The sequence below is a fragment of the Coffea arabica genome, chromosome 6e (genome assembly GCF_036785885.1).
Source record: "Coffea arabica cultivar ET-39 chromosome 6e, Coffea Arabica ET-39 HiFi, whole genome shotgun sequence".
Classification (NCBI taxonomy): domain Eukaryota; kingdom Viridiplantae; phylum Streptophyta; class Magnoliopsida; order Gentianales; family Rubiaceae; genus Coffea; species Coffea arabica.
This window is the reverse complement of record NC_092321.1, coordinates 44,050,355-44,063,926: the sequence shown is the minus strand read 5'-3', so window position 1 is coordinate 44,063,926 and position 13,572 is coordinate 44,050,355.

The window sequence follows — 13,572 nt, the reverse complement described above, 5'->3', positions numbered from 1 at the left end:
GTATGCAAACTGATTTGGTGAAGTTGGAGCTTCACGTGGACTAGGTGCAAGATGAGTATGGGTGTTGTAGTGACCATTGAAGACCTTGCTCCCTAAGTAAACTCGCGGCACATGGTCAGCTGCAATGTCTTGAGGGTGCACATAGTTTGATCCTCTAAAGACGTGAACAGCTTTGAAATCATCCGATTCCATGAATGAGCACCAATTTGATCTAACTCCTAGGAGACAAACTCCATGGAAGCTCGCGAATTGCACAAGTGACTTTAGTATGAAACATTGTAAGATCAAAGCGATTGCACTTTGCTTAACCTGCACAAAACAAAAAATACTGGACATTGCAAGGTTAAGATTGTTAGTGTAATAAGTGATTCTCCTCACATCCTTAGATTGTACAACAAATGTCGGCTTTCTCTCTTGTATTTCCACTATGGCCGAATCGTGCATGAAATTTTCCACACTCAACTCCTTTAAATGTTCATTCTCTCTTTCTTTGACACTTTCCTCAACTTTTACCTCAAGTGCACTCTCACCACCACACTCAACTCAGTCTTTTTCAAGTTTTTGTTGGAGAAGTTGTTGATATGTCTCCCACACTCGACTAATTCCTTCATCTATGGATAATGTATTTGCATGCTTTGTTGTCGAATGAACCTCCTCCCTCCTCCTTGAATATGCTGACTTTAAAGAGGCAGATTGGACGTTGGGATGAAGTTGTGTAGGACCCCTGCGCTTGACATCCTTATTCACCATTCGGTCAAGGCGTCTATGAAGAGGCTCGAAAGCTTCATCCAAAATCTGCTTGAATTCTCCCCTTATTGCATCTGCAAAAAGTTTAAATTTGAAAGCTTGGGAGAGCATTCTTCTCCCTCGTTAGACATGGTAGAGTGATGGTGTGACGCCCCGAAAAGAATGAGTGTGAGAACCCGGAAATTTTCTAATTTTCTAGTGTTTATTTTATTTAATCGCCCGCCTTTTCTACATTTTCTTTATTAGAAAAATTCCCCAGATAAAGTTTATGAGCAGAGATAGTTTGAAAATGATTTTTCTAGTATCGGTTAGTTTTTGAGAAATTAAAAGCGTATTTTGAACGTGGGACCCGCAAGTGCGGTAAATGCATTATATTTTTGACAACTTGTTGGAATTTTGTATTAAGTGATATTATTTTACAAAGTGTTAAGATATTTGTATTGGAGAGACAAAAAGATAAGTTTTAAACCAAAAGGTGACATGTGTCACCTTCTTATTCAAAGTTGGACTTTGACTAATTTGCATCACCTTTACTAAACCTCAAAAATTGACCAATTTCTCTCCATTTTAAGCTTGTCTTGGCCGAACCTCTTGGAGCAAAAATACAAGAAGAAAGCTGATACGTTTCTCGATCAACACTTTTCGAGACACGTAGCACGTTTGCCCAAGGATCTAGCGAGGATGTCCAACGCTTGGAATTGCGGGATCTAGAACCAAACGGACGACACGATTTGATTCAAGACGGTAGGACGACGACTCCAATGAAGGTGGATACTCCACGGGATAGGTCGGTAGAACAATCTAGGACGAGACGCAAGACTGCTCAAAACCCTTGCCAAAGCAAGTAAAGGGGTCGAGTCTCTCTCTCAAGAAGAATCGAAAATATGCAAAACTTTATTGATAAAACGTCTACCCTTAAACCTTACAAAGCAAGCCTATTTATAGGCTAGAGGTAACAATAAAAGAAACCCTAAGGAAACCCTAAAGGGGTGGTCGGCCATCTTGGTGTAAAGATGGGCCGGCCCATTCTATTAAGCAAACTAATCCAATCTAATAAATATCAAAGACTAAGGCCCTACTCGGCCGATTCTCTTGGAGGCCCACTTGAGTCTTCATGGGCTTGGATCATGGCATAGATAACTTGATTGTCTCCTTCCAAGCCTTCAATATCTCTATGGACTCTATGTTGGTCTTGGATAATTCGAACAAGGGTTTGGAGGGATTCTTTGAAGAGCTTGGCTCGTGCACGTGATGGAACTCGGACTGGGTCATTACTTGGGCTAAGCTCCGAGCGCACATCAGTCCCCTCCACTTGAGAAGGATTTGTCCTCAAATCTGGATGGAAATGAATGACATGAACAAGGGTTGGTAGTATGAATCCTCAAATCGAACGCCACCACACATTGACTTACATGTTTCTTGGTTAGTTTGAAAAATGCTCACAACCAGCCAAGAAAAACTCATGGCTTTACTCCAGTAGCTCCTCTTGTTCGTATCATTCCCCTCCTCTTGAAAGAAATTTGCCCACAAATTGAAGCACAAATGGTGACAAGACGAGTAACATGCCTTCGACTCAATCTTGTTATGATGGCTACAGATGGCATCCAATGCAAAGCCCATGTGCTAAGTTGGAAAATAACCCTCGTCGAACCTTGAATCTCACAAACCATCTTCAATGTATGCTCAACTTTATTGTTTGTGGTCATGAGGTAAGGGTCCTCAAAGTGTTATGAAGTGTATCCCGTGAAATCGAACTCCTGCTCGAACACACTTGCAAGGCACCAAGGCAGATTTGGTGATGTTGGAGCTTCAAGTGGACTAAGAGCAAGACGAAAATCATAATGGTCATTGAGGTACTTCTTCTTTTAACGAACCCTTGGTACACAACCATCCCTAAAATATGGAGTGTTCCCTTCAAGATGAGCTCGAATCAACTCCCCTTTGGTGTGGACTGATTTGAGTTGGCATTGTTCCATGAATGGATACCAACGGTGTTTAACTCTTGGAGTACCAACTCCATGGAGGCTTGCAACGTCTACAATTGATTTTGGAATGGAACACACCAAGATCAGCTCAACTTGCCTTTGCTTGATCTGTATAAAAGAAGAAACACTAAACAAAGCAAAGGTAAGTTTGTTAAGAAAATAATAGGCCTTCACCGGGTTGCTCAAGATCAGCCCACTTTCTCTCTTTTCTTCCTTTTTACCACCCATCTCATTAGATTTTTTCATCTCTTTTTCTAGTTCAACAGCTGACCCTTTCATCTCATTACTTTCAACTTCCTCGGGTTTTACCTCTGCAGGCACAATTTCCTCATCTAGCTTTTTCTCCATTCTATAACGCTCAAGCTCACTTTTCATGCATGCTAGATCAATACAAAGTTGGTCATAAGTAAGTGATACAAGTGCAAGACGACGACTATTAAATAAGAAGGAATACTTATTAGTATGTCCGTCAATTTTAAATTCTCGCCTCGACATCCATGCTTTGCCCAACAACACGTGTGTCACTTGAATTGGGACTACATCACACAACACCTCATCCACATATTTGCCGATTTGAATAGGTACAAGTGTGTGCTTAGTAACCCAAACATCACCATGAGGGCTCGTCAACTTGTACGGTTGAAGATGATCAATGGTTGAAAGATTTAATTTCTCAACCATGATAGCACTTGCAAGATTGACTTCACAACTCTCATCAATGGCCAAGCTACAAATTTTATCTTTGACACCGCAACGAGTATAAAACCAACCAAGTGATTGCGATTTGACGATGTCCAATTGCTCATCTAAGCCACGTAACGCCACTTCTTTGACTCCCTTAGGATCAGGAAGACAATGTTGTGAGTTAGCTTTTATGTGTCTTGTACTCGCCATGATGTATGAGGGAGCCTGCAAAAAGTTAGTAACGAAAAGGAATTTTCCTCCCACACACAAGCTCACGTATGTACACTCTACTCTCGTGTATCACTCATCCTCGTGTGTATCACTCAAATAAAACACTCTAAGGGACTTACCAAATACCTTTACCTGTTGGTTTAAGTAGTTGAGAAATGCCACTCAAGTCCAATAATTGTCACCACCTTTGCCATAAGAGTACCCAAGAAGGTAAGACACAAATATGGGTGCAAAATGAAGTGAAATGGATGAATTTGGAAGGGATGTTGGTGGTGGTCAGCAACGGTATGTGCGTCACAAAGAAAAGGAAACCCTAGCGTTCTAAAGTGTAGGAGTAGTTTCCGAAAGTGGATGAGAGAATATAGGAGAGTTTCCTAGAATGGAGGAAAGTTTCCTAAAAATGGATGAGAGAATATAGGAGAGTTTCCAAAAATGGATGAGAGAATATAGGAGAGTTTCCAAAAATGGATGAGAGATTATAGGAGAGTTTCCTAAAATGGAAGAGAGATTATAGGAGAGTTTCCTAGAATGGATGAGAGAATATAGGAGAGTTTCCTAAAATGGATAAGAGAATATAAGAGAGTTTCCTAAAATGGATGAGAGAATATAGGAGAGTGTTCCTAAAATGTAGGAGATAATTTAGGAGAGTGTTCCTAAAATGTAGGAGAGAATGTAGGAGAGTGCCCCAAAATATAGGAGAGAATATAGGAGAGTGTCCAAGTGAAACAAAGAAACCCTAGCCGCAAGTAGACATCCTAGCCGCAAGTAGAAAACCCTAGCCGCAAGGATAACCCTAGCAAAAGAAGGAAATGCTAGCAAGATAAAGAAACCCTAGTAGCCGTCACAAGGAAACCCTAGCCATCGCCCTCTTGTTTTCTTGTTGCTTCGGCTATGACTAACGATTTGGACAGAATTTGATAGCAATGTTGGAACACCAATGACCAGAAATTTCGATGCAACAAATGACTTAATACCACGAAACAACTTGCGGACAGATTGGTCACAACAACCACGGACGAATGGACAGAAATTGGATTCGATGAACAGTATCGGTGAACAGTGCCTGTGAACAGTACGATGAACAGTGACGTTTTTTTTTTTAAAAAAAAGGCTCAAACGGACAGACCTGGACATGACTTCAACAACAAGAACAACGACCAGAATTTCTTGACAACAAAAAAAAAAAGAAAACGGCACAACAAAGCAACAATGCTAACGAGCAGAATTTTTTTTTTTTAAAACAAGGCAGCGGAAATAAGGGAAACTAAGACAAAACTACGGATATAACGAAAGATACCCCTACCAAAGATCTGAAGCCAACTGATACGTTCCTCGATCAACTCGTTTCGAGACACGTAGCACGTTTGCCCAAGGATCTAGCGAGGTTGTCCAACGCTTGGTTTGCGGAACCTAGAGTCAATACGGACGGCACGATTTGACTTAGGTGGTAGACGACACTCCGATGAAGGTGAATACTCCAAGGGAATAGGTCGGATGAACAATCAAGGACAGGACACAAGTTTGATGAATAAAATTCTTAGTACTTCCGTTTTCGTTCTAGAGAATTCGAGCCTTTAACTTGCTTTGGCAAGGGTTATTGAGCAATCTTGCGTCCTGTCCTTGATTGTTCATCCGACCTATTCCCCTGGAGTATTCACCTTCATCGGAGTGTCGTCTACCACCTAAGTCAAATCGTGCCGTCCGTATTGACTCTAGGTTCCGCAAACCAAGCGTTGGACAACCTCGCTAGATCCTTGGGCAAACGTGCTACGTGTCTCGAAACGAGTTGATCGAGGAACGTATCAAAAGCCTTCAACTCCAACTCCATTTCTTGCTCAATCTTGTGAATCAACCGTTAAACTTTCAAATTCCTCCACAAAAGTCACTTGTTTAGGAAGATTGAAGGTAGTGGTGGAGTGATTAGAGAAGGCAAAGGACTAAGCCATCAACTTTCTTGATATTTCAAGGTTCATGTCTAGCAATCCTTTCTTTGTTCTTGATTATGCTAAATTAGTGACTTGTGATGGCTAAAGAGATGGTTTGATGGATTATTTCTTGATTTGTGGTTGAAGTGATGAAGTTTTATTATTTTTGGGGATTTTTCTATTTTAATATAAGCATGATTGTGTGGCTATCTATGATGATTGGAAATGGTATATAATGACTCTATGAGGTGGAAAAAGTGGACAATTGCAATCAATTTCTGGTTTGGAAGAAATTTCAGAAAATTAGGTTTTGTGAAGGAACATTCTGCCCGAATTTTTAGCTCCTAGTTAGAGGCCGAATTGGCCTTGGCTTAAAACACTAAAGTTGTAGGGAATGACATTTTAGAGGTTCCTGAAAAATTTCAGATAAATCGGAGTAGCGTAGAGTGAGAAAAGTCGAAATTACTATTGCTGTCCTGGTTTGATCCGAATGTAAGAATTGCGCCTGTAATTGGTTGTTTTGGCTGGAATTGCTTCCGAATTGGTTGTTTAGGTCTTCTGATTAAATTTAACCCTGTTTCTTAGCTTTCATCTGGTTTTGGAATTTCTGGATTTGGACTTTGATAGCCTGCTTTATGATGTTTCCGCTAGAATGCATTCTGTGAATCTGTTTTTGTGATTCTGGTATGGTATCTTGCATTTTTGACCTGGTTACACTCGAAACTGGGTTGAGTGACCTTCTGTAATATTGTAGCCCTATATCTTAGCTTCGAAACGGTGTATCTTGCACCTTCATCTGACCATCGTAGTACCTTTGGTGCCATTACCGCAAAATGACATCAAAACTGTTTTTCTGGTTTTGAGCTTAACTTTCATTTCCGGACTTTTCCCTAGCTTGACTTGTACTAGTACTACTTGGAGCTTGCTGAATGGCTATTGGATGAACTTGTTGTTGTATGTGTACCTTTGGGTTGGAATGAGGAAATAATGAAGCCATGATGGCTGGAAAAGTTAGCAAATTCAGGGGAAGTGCTGTCCGAACTTTGAAGGGATTTGTTTGCATTGAGTTTGTGATCTAAGACTTGGATTTGAGCAAGGCAATGTTATATGATGGATGGTTTCTGAGCCGTGGAGGTGAGTGACCCTAAACTATTTCCAAAGTACTTGTGAAATGTTTCTTGCATTATGTACTCGATTGCATATCATGCGTGCATGCATGTGAGTTCATGACATGATTTGGCTTCAATGAGTTCTGGGAAAGTCTTGTGCTGGACACCAATGTCTCCACTCTGTTTATGGTTCATGTTCATGTTTATCTGGAGCTCAAGAAGGGGCTCCCTCTTAATGTTAATGTTAATGTTAAATGATCTATTTGAGCGTTGGGTGTTGAAGTGCTATGATTTCCCTGGCTCACGAGAGCACTAAACGAACATTTGATCTCTGAATCATGACATCATCGAAATGATCGAAATGCAACATTGTGAAATATATTTGTTTAATGATTTTACTGGTTACTCGCTGAGCTTCTAGCTCACCCCAAAAATATTTTATTCTCCTCCACAGGGCTCAAGGCGAAGGAAGGACTTGTAGTACTTGTGCACGTGACTGGATGGCCTATGTTTTGTACAATTTGGTTTTGGAAATCATTTTATGTATAGTTGAGAATTGTTTCCGCTTCGCTTATAACATGTAATTTTTAGAGAATTTGATGTATATTGGAGATTTATATTGTAATATTTTAGAGGTTTATTCTTGTAATTCATTTGAGGATTGTAGTGAACGACTGAGTCCCGGCGAGAGCTGGGCAGGCGGCCCGCCGAACCCTCTGGTTCGCCTTAGGGGGAGGTGGGGCTGTCACAGATGGTTGTGAATTTAGTAGTGGAAAAGGGATAATTTTACCTCACACACTCCCTCACTTGTATGCACTCATACTCGTGTTTTCACTCACTAAGACTCTCTAATGATCTCACCAAGTCAATTCTCATGGCTTTTGAAAGCTTGTCTTGAAGCAATTAGAGTTTCTCCAAGTGAACAATCAACTTGTCAAATGGAACCACGTGAACGTGACTAACATGGAGGACGTTTTGAGTGGATAAAAGAACTGACTCAAGGAAGCTAAATGACTCGAAAAGCTAACTCCAAACAGATTGGAATTTAACTAGAACGAATGACTCAACAAGATTTTAAGTGAGAAATTTGGCACGTAAGAAACTAGGGCTGACTTACTCGAAGGAATTAAAACAGAGGTAAATGGACACTTAGAGGATTCAGAATGACACTTAAAACTGATCTAATGATGCACAAAAATTTCCAGAATTAATGATTGGACAGAAATTCCCCAACGGTTGCAAAGATGGAATCCGAATGGAAAAGGAATTTGTGTTGTGGTGGGACTATTTTGGAAACCCAAGGCTGACTTTTCTTCCTTAATCCTTTGGAAACAAGGATTAGTCTTCCTATTTGCTGGTTCCCACGAATTCTAAGGTCAAGATCAACATTGGAAACTGATTTGGTTATTTTTTGGAACAAGGCTTTGGAAAGGTTGTTTAGATCTGATGTGGGAGGGATTAAGGTGTTTTAGGTAGACTTGGGGTCGGTTTCTTGCTCTTCTTGGCTGACTTCAATCCCAAAAGGTTTAGGAGTAGAAGTAGATCAAGAATGGGACTTGGTTTTCAAGTAGGAAACTAGAGCCATTCTCTTCTTCTTCTTTTGTTTTTCTCTCTTTCGTTTCTTTTTTTGTTTCTTTCTTTTGTGGCTCTTACTAGATCTTTTCAAGAACTTAGATTTAGTCCCAATAAATTGAAGTCAGATCAAAGTTCACAATTGGCCAAGAAAAGTTGAAGTTTGTTTTCAAGAAACCCAAGACTTTTCCAATGAACTCCCAAATCTGTTTTCAAGAACGTCAAGAAATCTGATCAAGAAGTTCAAGAACTTCCCAAATATGCTTTTGGTATTCAAGTTTTGCAAGAAACAATACAAGAATTCAAGGTTCAATAGCAAAACAGGTTCGGCAGTCCCGAAGGAAAAATTCCAGCAATACGACTCAAGAACAAGTTATACGACACACTTCCTTTTTTTTTTTTACTTTTGCTGGTTGCTTGCACAACTGAAACAACTCAATAAAGATAAGTTTCTCGCTACAATCTGGGCAAAATTCAGTAGCAATTAGCGTCTAAACTTTTGGACAGATTGCACAAGACACAAGAACAAAACACGATAAGAAACAAGGAAGAACCCTAGCTGTTGGAAATTTTTTTTTTCATTTTTTTTCTGGACCAAACACGGATAACCAACACCAATTATAGTAACTAAATATAATGCACGATGAACAAATCTGGACAGGCAATTATGGACAGCAACTAACACACAAAACAGAATTTCGTACGTGACACAAGAATTGCCAACGACCCAAGACAAAACCCTAACACGTAGCTACGAATATGGAGGATAAAAACAGACTCAAAAATAATAAAAAGGGATATACGTGATGCCTCTAACTAGCTCTGATTACCAACTAATGTGATCCTTGATCCACGGTGTGACGGCCCGAAAAAAAAGAGTGTGAGAACCCGTAAAAATCCTAATATTTTCCTAGGGTTTTAGTTCCTTTAATTGCATAATTTTTGCATTTCTGGCTTAGAAATATTATCTGGGTGGATTTTATGAGCAATTATAGTTTTAAGATGATTTTTCTAGCATTGGTGAGTTTTTAGAAAATTAAGAATAAATATTGGACGTGGGACCCACTAGTGCGAAAAGTTCGGAAAAATTCTGCCAATAAGGTTAAGTTTCGGATACTGTTAAAAGTTTATCGGGTATTAAGAGATAAGTAGGGTGTGTGAAGTGATTGATGTGAGAGAGAAAAGAATGATAAGGATGCATTTAATAGAGTGACACATGTCACTTTCTTATTGGTTGAACTTTTAAGAATTACTATCCATTGTCTTGACTTATTTGACCAAGGGATTAAATATCCAAAATTCACCAAAAAAATCACCATTTTTCTCTCCTTGTTGGCCGGCCACCTTGAGCAAGAAAGGAAGGAGATTTCTTCAATTTTCAAGCTTCTACTTGGTGCAAATCAACCAAAAACATTTGCTTCCATCCATTTCACTCCATAAAATCCTATCTTCTAGTGTTAGTGAGTGTAGAGGTGAACTTTGTTTGAAGGATTAAGGTGCCCAACATCCTCCTCTCTCTTGGTTCTTGGTAAGTGAAGCTTGAAACACCTTACTACCTCTAATGATACTTATTTTGTGCTTAATGGGGGCATGAGAGAAGGAATATATGATTTGTTTCTTGATTTGGTTTGTTTTGGTGAAGTTTTCCATTTTATGATGATTTTTCTGGTTTAATTGGATTATGATGGTGTGGTTGTTGGTGATGATTGGCAATGGACTAAAATGACTCTAGTGGGTGTGAAAGGTGGATAAATGCAACCAATTTTGGATTTGGTGTGAAAATTGAAAAGTTAGGGTTCTTAAATCCCCAATTCTGTCCGGTTTTGGATCATAGGGTTAGAAGCCGAATTTGACTTTGCTCAAAACATGAAAGTTGTAGGTATTGATATGATTGAGATGTCTGCAAAATTTCAGGTCATTTGGACTAGTGTAGAATGAGATATGTCGATTTTACTGTTGCTGTTCTGGGTTGATCAGAATGCGAAAACTGTACTTGTAATTGGCCATTTTGACCGGAATGGCTTTGGATTTGGATGTTGGTGTCTTCTGATAAATGTAGCTGGATGTCTTAGCTTCCATATGCCTTTGGAATCAATGCATTTGGACCTGTACAGACCGAGTTATACCAATTACAGCATTGTGTGATTTGTGAACCTGTTTTAGTGGTTCTGGTTTGGTATTTTTGGCATATTTGACCTAGTTGTGCTAGGAACTGGACTGAGTGACCTTCTACATTGTTGTAGCGCTGGTTCTTAGCTTCGAAACGGTGGGTCTTACACCCCCATCCGACAATCGTAGCGCCTTTGGTACCATTACCGCAAAATGACGTCAAAACTGTTTTTCTGGTTTTGAGCTTAACCTTCATTTCCGGACTTTTCCTAGCTTGACTTGTACTAGTACTACTTGGAGCTTACTGAATGGATATTAGATGAACTTAATTGTGTGACTTTGGGACTGGCTGAAGAAATAACGAAGCCATGATGGCTGGGAAAGTAGCAAATTCAGGGGAAGTGCTGTCCCAACTTTTAAAGGACTTGTTTGCATTGAGTTTGTGATCCAAGACTTGGATTTGAGCAAGGCAATGATACATGATGGATGGTTTCTGAGCCGTGGAGGTGAGTGACCCTAAACTGTTTCCAAAGTTATTTATGAACCGTTTCTTGCACTATTTACTTGATTGCATATCACGAGTGCTTGCATGTGGCCCATGACATGTTTTGGCTTAAATGAGTACTTGGAATTCGTGTGCTGAACACCAACGTCTCCACCTCTGTGTACTGTTCGTCTGGAGCAAATGGCTCCCCCTCTGATTGTTTACTGTTAAATGTTTGTTTGGAGCGTTGGGTGTTTAAGTACAACAATTTCACTGGCTCAAGAGAGCAATAAACGTACATGTGATTACCGATTCATGACATCATTGAAATGAACGATTGTGAAATATATTTGATTACTGATTTTTACTGGTTACTCGCTGAGCTTTTAGCTCACCCCAAAAATGTTTTATTCCCCTCCACAGGGCTCGTGGCGAAGGAAAGGCTTGTAGTACTTGTTCATGTGACCGGATGAGTTGTCTCTTGTACAGTTTAGATTTGGATTTATTTTATGTACGAGTTGGGCTTGTATCAATATTTGGAATTGAAACGGATGTAAGTATACATCCCACGATTGGAATTAGTTTCCGCTGCATTTGTGATATGTAATTATTGGAGAATTTGATGTAATTTTGAGAGTTATATTGTAATATATTTGAGGATTGTAGTGAACGACTGAGTCCCGGCGAGAGCTGGGCAGGCGGCCCGTCGAACCCTCTGGTTCGCCTTAGGGGGAGGTGGGGCCGTCACACACGGGAACCGAGGAGACGACGCGCGGAAGCAAACCCTAGACCTTAGAGGACACGTTGCGAAGTTGATGGAATCGAACCCAAACTTGGACCACTCAAGAACGGATTCAACAGTAGAAGATGCCACAATCAAGTGTGTGTGCTTGATTGATAAGTCAAGAAACAACCTAGGATCAACTCTAGGGTGTTCAACTTAGCTTTCACAAGCTAAAAGGAAATTGCTTCAAAGAAGACAAATTTCTAAAATTTCTTTTATTAAATGTCAAAAACTGAATGTAGACATCAACTTGGGGCTATTTATAGACTTGTCTAAACTAATAAAACTTGGAAATCTCCTAAAGGGATTCGGCCAGCACCTTTTCTTTCTCTTGGCCGAATCTAACCTAATCAACTACCAACTAACTAACTAACTAAAACATTAAGGGAACTAAGTGATGAGCAATCCTAGGGGAAGACCCTCCTAGAACCTCCCAACTTTGTAATATCAGAGTTGGACCTTTTCTCCCAATGGAAATTGAACTCAATTGTTCTCATGAACTCAAGACCTCTGACACACGAAGGTAACCAGCAACCTTAAGCAAATAAAGATGGATGAAGAGACACCACGATTAGGGAACAAACTAATCGATAAAGTCTGATTTGAATCCTAAGCTATGAACTCAAGAATTCAAGAGTAAGTTCGATTAAGAACTTGAAGGAAAATTCCTCACGATTTCTGGTTGTAATATTCCATCCCTTATTTTGAAAGACAAGAAGCCTTATATAGGAGTGTAAAAGACCTAAACTAAGCTGCCAACAAAAACCTAATCCGACTTGGAATTTCCCTTGCTAAACTCGGCCCAAGCCCAAGTGCAACTAGGAAAACCCTAATCAACTTAATACGAACAAATAACGTTGGTGCTTGACTAAAGCAAGCTTATGACCAACTAGCTAAGCTACTTTAAGGATTAAAACTAGAGGACAACATGTCCTTTGTGCGATTACTAAACTAGGCAGCTTTAAAACAACTACTAACTAAGCTAACAAGTATGAGATCATTCTTTCACTTCAAACGTACAAGTGAACAAGGCAACTTCATGGTCCACCAAATCTTCAAATTTAGCTTGCTCCTTGCTTGTATGGTGAATGATCAAGGCTTGTAAAGCTTCCTTCACCCTCTTGGATCTTGATCTTGTCATCGGATCACCAATGTTGACCAAAGGATCCTTGACCCAAGGTTGAAGTTGTTGCGCACCCGTATCCGCATCATTCCCTCTTTCCTCGAAAGGATTCGTCCTCGAATCTTCAAAGTCTCCTCTTGAAAGCGATGTGTCCACAAATCAACGGTGCGCTTAAAGGATAGCAATGTTGGAAATAGATGAGTGACTACGATCCTTGTTGCATGTCGTTTGGTCAACTTCGGGAAGCTCTCAAACAAGGACATGCGCCAAGGTAGGAAAGTGCTTGTGTAAGGCGTGTGAAAATCCCAAGTGGCAATCCAAAACTCTCTAATTAGCCTTTGGTCATGGATCTTCACATTGACACCTTGATTGTGCAAAGGTGTAAAATCCAGCACTAGTTGACATTGATTTGAATCATCTTGCATGGATAAAATGGGAGCAACTTGTTGCATGGATGAGGCACTAAACAACTCATGGAGGACAGCTTTGGGATCTTCCGTGACACACAATTTCTCATCTTCTAACATATAAGGTAGCAAACAATTGAATTCCACTTCGTGAGGGTTACTCGAACTAGCACAAGTTAAAGTTGACAAATTGAGCACTTGGCCACCAGCTTTTGGATGTGTGAATAAGCATGAAAGATCACCACCTTTAGTTGGAATAAGCACAAAATTAGGTTGTAAGTTTTTAATCAAAACTGGAAAATTTTGGACAGCTTTACAACCTACAAAAACAAAATAACCTTCAACTCGAAACAAATTTGAAATTGGGTAAAGATGTGACAGCCCCACCTTCCCTTAAGGCGAACCAAAGAGG